We start from the raw sequence: 5,602 nt of genomic DNA on the forward strand, positions 1-5,602 counted from the left end.
AATAGCGGCCAAATCCGCAGCGACAATAATGTTATGCGCATCTTCGACCGAAAAAGATTCTGGCCATTTTGGCCGCTCCACTCCCTCAAACCGCCGACCATCAATATTTGTGACCCCCACATCACGCGTCTATACCCTCTGGCACATCTCCTCGTAAATCGAGGCCAGGGGACGCTCTTCGATAATCAAGCCCTCTGGTACTACAACAACTACCTCCAGAACTCCGGCGGCAACTCCTCCTAACGGCCGCTCGACACTCAACGGCGCACGCTCTACGGTTTTCTTCCTCTTTCTCGCACAAGAAGCACTCTCCTCTCCCACGGTTGCCCACCTTTTTCTTTTTACGACCCGCGTTCGCGAGGCGTCAAACAGCGTAAAATCACCCGGGGTCACTGACGGCAATCTTCTTAGGGCTCCCCGTGAAGAACCCTCTGACATACTCCCCCTCCCCAGAAAAAACAACTAAACAAAAGAGTGAAAGATAGGAGAAATAAGAGGTACGACTGACCTCACAAAGGTTACGACAAACGTCGTAAGGAATGATCAGCAAAGCTCCGTCAACTAATCTGCCCGGTACCCAGCAAGCGTGACTAAAATGGCGGAGCACCAACGGAACGATCCGCAGGGAATAACGGCTTCAAAAGTGAAACGAGACGGTCCACAAACAGAAAGGGGAAGAAACTCTGGCGAAATAAACCGAAAAAGAGGGTTTTCCCCCTGCATTTTTATAACCAGCCAAAAATGGAGGCGCCGGCAACGCACGATATTCAAGGTTTTTTTACGGCGCATGCAGGGGCATTTAATGAAGGGGCAATAAATTACGCACTAAAATCCATGAGCGCATGCATAGTTCTGAAAGGTCTCAATGAGGAAATCGAGCACCTTCCATCCAGCTGTCCACCACTCGTTAAAAAGGGAATAAATGCTATTAAATCTATGTCTCCTCGCATGAAATACTCGGCTAACCTCGCCGGGGGGGGGGACTACTTGATTCGGAATGTCACTTAGGCCCAAGAGGCCCAACAATGCCCGACCACCGAATGGGCCAGGACGGCAGGAGGCCCGTAGGCCCAGGCCAATCCGTTATAAATAGGCCAATGAAGGAAGAAGAAGGGATCGGGTAACTAATTTCCTACCTCTTTAACATGTGATTACTAAGCTTTCTAGAACCACTAACTGTCTTAATCTTCGGAGTGTCCGCAGGGACCGATCCCCGCGCAGAGCCGACCCCCGAAGAAGCCAGACCTTCCCGACGGAGATCCAGATCACTATTCCGCATTCCCATATTAAAATGTATGACAATCTTTCACTTTTATTATTTTTATCTTAGATTTACACCTAAAGACTGTAAAAAAAAATTTAAAAGAACAAATACATTCGCTTTAAGATAATTTTCTTTTGAGTTTAGTTAATATCCAATATTAATGTATGTACTACTTTATACGTTCACATTAATCTAATTATTAAATTTGTATTCAAACTTTATCAAATAAACTATGTGATTTGATATATTTGTGATTCACTCTATTAGCAAAAACATTGTAAATCTTTTTTTACAAAAAAAAATCATTATAAATCTTAACACAATTTTAAAAATGAGTATTTTCGTCTTTTACATTATTTTGGTTTTGATTTAATTAGAAATTTGGGTTAATACACATATTTGCCCCTATGTTTTCTCGAAAAAACAGATTTGCCCTTATATCAAATAAACCCACTAATATGTCCTCATATATTTTAAATAATAGCAAAATGCCATAATCTAACAGAATGGTGAGATGGCACTAACAGTGCAACACCTCAGCTTCCATGTCATATCCACCTCATCTGCCACCTCAACTAAACATTGCCATGTCAGATCTTTTAGCGACGAAATTTTATGACGAATTTCATACGACGACAAAATTTTACGTGTTGATATTTTCAATTTTATCGCCAAAAAAGACCTACCGACAGATTTACTGATGAAAATTCTTCCTTATTAAAATTTTAGATTTAATTTTTTTTATTAAGGTTTAGATGAAAAAAAGAACAAACCCCACGCATGAAGCATTACTGAGACAAGAGTCGTCAAATAAATATTACACACTATTATTTTTTAACAAATTAGTAACAGTTACAAATATTACACACAACTGATTAACATGAAAAAAAATATTACAAATATTACACACAACTGTAAAGTGTAGATAACTATCAGTTAGCAGAACATAATAATACATTTTACACCAAACCAATATAATCCTTGCTCACATATGGTGCAATAACGCCCAAACACCCAGCAGCATGTCTATCAATCTTGAGATTCCTGCTTCCTCACGGGCCTCCCCCTTTTCTTCTTCTTCTGAGGTACGCTCTTCTTATGCGATGGTGTTTTATCATCCTCATCTGAATCAACAGTTCTGAAAATCAAGCAGTACAAAGTTCAGGTTTACTTCAATCCAATTAACTATAGGAATGTCATAAACATTTATCATGACTTGAAACAAAAGAAGCTTTGGAATTCATAAAAAATAATTGTTCCTAATCCTCTTGGTATGGGTTAATATTGCAAAAGAAACAGAAGAGCATGGACGAGAACACTGCTGTTTCATATCTGCAAAACAATTCAGTAGATATCAAAACTATATGCTCATATCTTATTTGTGATGGGCAAACTTCATAGGATTTCTGTTTCTTTCCCGTGTCCAATACCATTTCCTAAATATATATTTTCTTAAATAGCTTTTCCCGTTATCCATTTCCGTTTTCGTGCCTGTGCAAGTGCAACATATGTTATTAGAATATTGGTAAAATGAAATTTGTATATAGGAAAAAACCAAATTTTAGCTTGTGCACTTTGTTAAGTATTTTTGTTTTGGGAACATTTAAACCTTACTAAACAGGTCCGTTATGTTAGGCAGATCAAAGTAAAATTGCAGAAACTAAATAGTAAAGCTAAAAATGGTCTACTTCCGATGCATATACTATGTGTCTTTTGGCATACCAGCAGAATTGGTATCCAGTTCTGGAACTGGATAGCAGTTCTGTTTCGAACCAAGTCAGTCCATGTTATCCCCTACACAAGGTTATTCAATTCCGTTTGATTCAAGACAAGATGGAGCAGGGTTTTCAACCTATGACCGAACTAAAGGACTCACCGCCATGGTTTGATTGTTTTCCTCATTTGATATGGTTTCACTTTTCTAAAATTAAAAGTCTAGATGCTTGATTACAAATAAACAGAGGTCATCATCATTTTTCAAGTCACCAAGAAATTGAAACGTGATAATAAATTTGATATCTAAATATAAACATAGACTACAAGCACACAATTCTTCCAAATTATTTAATGTTGACTTTAGAGTTGGTATTCAACGGATGAAAATAACTTCGAGGCCAAGTCTTTGAGTCTCGGAAAACTCAGAACATACCATGAGGTGTCCAACATTTGCATGCAAAACAGAAGAAGTGAGCAGCCTCCAAAATTGTCCCTCGTCGATAAGACTATTAACCTATAAATATTATAAAATAACACAAAGAATCCACAAATTAGAAATTTCAATACCAAACATGACTCATGCCTGCATTCTCCTTAACTTCCTATTTGTCTAACCTTGGCTCCCCACAACAAGAGCTTCCCTTGTGTAGCCATTTGTGCAACAAAAACTCTGCATTCAGGATGGATAGCTGATATAAACCACTGCTTTATATGTTTTCATTGTGACTAATTTACACATTTAAGAACTAAGAAATATAAAGACAACAGAAGTAGCTAGAGAAACCAGAGGTTTATTTGACAAAGTAAAGTGTCATTAAGTAGCTATTGCATCAAACAATTGAGAAATGAGCAACCATATTTAGTTTCTGTCCAACAAAAGATATCAAAGAACATTATTTGATCATTCCCTTATTCACACTATATATAAACTGTATGCTCATTTGAAGCATTGGATACCAAGTTAATGCCTATGAATTTCTCATGTGGCAAATATCTGAGCAAGAAAAATTTAAAGAGCATAGAAAATTATTTGTAAAAACAGTTATACAAGTACATAATAGCAGCATAATAACAAGTTCCCAAATCATTCACAGAAAACAAGGTTTACAGCTGAATCATACCGATCGACGACGTGATAAGTCCAAAATCGACCTGCAATAAGGATCCCAGAAAAATTGATATTCACTGAAGCTGGAAAACGAGAATCAATAGAAAATAATCCATTAAAAACCAAAACACTCAATCAATTAAACAAGAAAAATTACAGAGATTCAATAATAGGAAGAAAGATGAAACCATTTCAAAAGAAACTAACCTCATGATTTAAAGTGGCCGGGCTAATTTACAAAGACATGACTGGAGAAAACTCCAAGTTTATTTTCCTTTGCTTCCTCGTTTCCCAGAGAAGAAAACATAGCCTCGTTGTTCTCCTCCATTTTCTAGCCGCCTTCGTTCTTCTTCCTAGAGATGAAGATGAAAGTGAAAGGTCATTTTGACTTTCAATATATTCAACCGTTAAATTAGGGTTTGGGCATGTGTTGGCAAGTGACGTGGAATCACGTGGCGTCGCACGTGGCACGCCGTTTGTGCCACATCGCACTTCTGTTAGTTTAGGGTATATTTGTAGGTTTCTAAAAAATATAGGGAGATTTTAGTGGGTTTATTTGATATAAGGGCAAATCTGTTTTTTCGGAAAAACACAAGGACAAATATATGTATTAACTCTAGAAATTTTCTCTCACCTTACCATTTCTTCTTGCTCAAGACATCTTCTCCATAGCAATTTTTTTATCTAAACCGTATAAGAAGCACTACCATTCTTCTACGTCCACTTTTATGATCCGGTCGACACGTCTCCAATCTCCAAAGTTGCATCAAATCTTCATCTCCTTCTTGTTCTGAAATCATAATTGTCACAGTAGAATTACATTTGTTGTTTACAAAGATTTAGATTTATAGTGAAATCCAATAATTGTATGATTTTGAATTGTCAACGTGAGCTTTATTTTCAAATGGAAAATAGAATAAAATGAAATGAAACCAATCTTAGGGAGTGTGTGGTTCAAACTTTGGAATTGGAATTGGAATCGCAATCGAAATGCTACGGAATCATAATCGAAATGCCTATTTATTTATTTTGTTTGGTTTAACCCGGAATCGGAATTGAATTACTTTTAGAAGTGTTTGGTTCAAATTTTAGAATCGGAATCAGAATACGAACAAGATTAAAATTAATTAGATAATAATATATTTAACAAAGTAAATAAAAACCATTTTTTATAAAATAAATAAATAAATAAATACCATTAATAATAACAAAATTGAACAACAAAAATCAATTTATATTATACAACATATTAAAAAAAAATATTAACAATAAAATAATATTTCACAATATATTAATATATTAAATAATGAACATTATAGTAAAAAAAAACAAAAAAAACAGAAAACATTATAAAAAGAAAAATAAATAAAAAACAAATAAACAAATAAACTTGCCATGTGCGTGGATAAGAGGAAAAACAGTTTTTGATTCCTATTGGAATCAAATTTACCGATTAGAAAGGAAATCACTACCCTATTCCATTATTAAATTTAATTAACCAAACACTATAAAGA

At 35.6% G+C, this 5,602-nt stretch overlaps 1 long non-coding RNA gene across 1 annotated transcript; it reads right to left on the bottom strand.

Moving 5' to 3' along the window:
• Positions 1 to 2,070: 2,070 nt before the first annotated feature.
• Positions 2,071 to 4,454, bottom strand: LOC136234974 (uncharacterized). The gene is made up of 5 exons (XR_010691589.1): positions 4,296 to 4,454; positions 4,102 to 4,171; positions 3,596 to 3,650; positions 3,414 to 3,494; positions 2,071 to 2,402 (listed from the first exon to the last, which is right to left on the bottom strand). It is a non-coding gene; the product is annotated as an uncharacterized lncRNA (long non-coding RNA).
• Positions 4,455 to 5,602: the final 1,148 nt, after the last annotated feature.

Source organism: Euphorbia lathyris, chromosome 7 (assembly GCF_963576675.1).
Source record: "Euphorbia lathyris chromosome 7, ddEupLath1.1, whole genome shotgun sequence".
NCBI lineage: Eukaryota > Viridiplantae > Streptophyta > Magnoliopsida > Malpighiales > Euphorbiaceae > Euphorbia > Euphorbia lathyris.